The sequence below is a fragment of the Neovison vison genome, chromosome 8 (genome assembly GCF_020171115.1).
Source record: "Neovison vison isolate M4711 chromosome 8, ASM_NN_V1, whole genome shotgun sequence".
Classification (NCBI taxonomy): Eukaryota; Metazoa; Chordata; class Mammalia; order Carnivora; family Mustelidae; genus Neogale; species Neogale vison.
In genome coordinates, this window is record NC_058098.1 from 84,461,021 (window position 1) to 84,462,519 (window position 1,499).

Below are 1,499 nucleotides of genomic sequence, written 5' to 3' on the forward strand. Positions count from 1 at the left end.
AATATTTAACTCTGATATTTAAAAAACAAACTCATAAATGCTGTGGTAGAAACACTGAGTAAGATCTGGCAACTCCTCATATTTTTAAGATTATAATTTAAAAACACTATGAGTAATAAATTCGTAGGACTCAAGTTAATTTTAAATAATCAACCCATTACTCAGAGAAACAGAAAAGTACGTGGGTCCCTTGACTGGCACAGAACCACCAATGATTCAGATTGCCTCTTTCAAAATCCATTTCTGACGACCCCATATGACCATTTTTCTTCTTTGTCAGCATCTGTGTGAGCTCTCAGTTTGTATTTCATTAATTTGCATTGGTAGGAATTTTGCTTTATAAAATGTAGCTTTCAGGTTTATTCTAGGAAGAGAGAAAAGGAAGCAAATGTTCATGATCAGCTGCTTTAAAAGCCCTGCTGCTTTCTGGCTCCAACAGTGGGTTCATGCTCTGGACCCCCTTGGCTCTTTGAAATGGGGTAGAATCCACTCCAGTGGGGCCCAGAGTTTTCCCCACCAAGCACCTCTTGATTACTTTCCTGCACTCCAAGTGTTGAAAGCTAGTACTAGACCATTAAGTATCCTGAACAGTGTCTAACTGTTCAGAGCCCTCCGTGCCTTGCCCAACAACAGGACCACAGTGGATCTGCAGAACCGTGTGAGAAAGCTTTGGAATCAAATGTCCCGTGATTTGAATCCCAGTTGTGCTAATTACAGGCTATGTGATCTTGGTTCACTTATGAGACCTCTCTGATACTCCATTTTTCTTATTTGGAAAATGGTATTATTACTATATAATGTAACAATACAATAATGTAGTTCTTTTTTTAAAATTTTATTTATTTATTTTGAGGGAGAGATTGAGAATGAGAGTGAGCATGAAAGGGGAGGTGAGAGGGAAAAGCAGACTCCCTGCAGAGCTAGGAGCCTGATGTGGGATTCGATCCCAGGACTCAGAGAGTGATTAGAGTAGGACACTCCTACAATAATGCAGTTCTTATAATCCCTTAGAGGGGTAAACAAGAGAGCACATGAGGGGCACCTGGGTGGCTCAGTGGGTTAAGCCTCTGCCTTCAGCTCAAGTCAGGATCTCAGGGTCCAGGGATGGAGCCCCAAATCGGGCTCTCTGCTCAGCAGGGAGCCTGCTTTCTCCCTTCTCTTTCTGCCTGCTTCTCTGCCTACTTGTGATCTCTATCAAATAAAAAAATAAAATCTTAAAAAAAAAGATAGCACATGAAAAGTGCTTTCACAAGGATCTACTTCAGAAAATGACAGTCCTTTTAATTCATCTACCGAAAAGTGTTCCTCATTTTTAAAAAATTAATAAAATACACATCTCTGTAACTGTAGTCAACTTTGTCCTGAAATGATCAAGGCTGTACTCTGAGAGCAATTCTAAGTAACATTTTATTTATTTTTTTTTTAAAGATTTTATTTATTTATTTGACAGAGAGAGATCACAAGTAGGCAGAGAGGCAGGCAGAGAGAGAGAGAGAGAG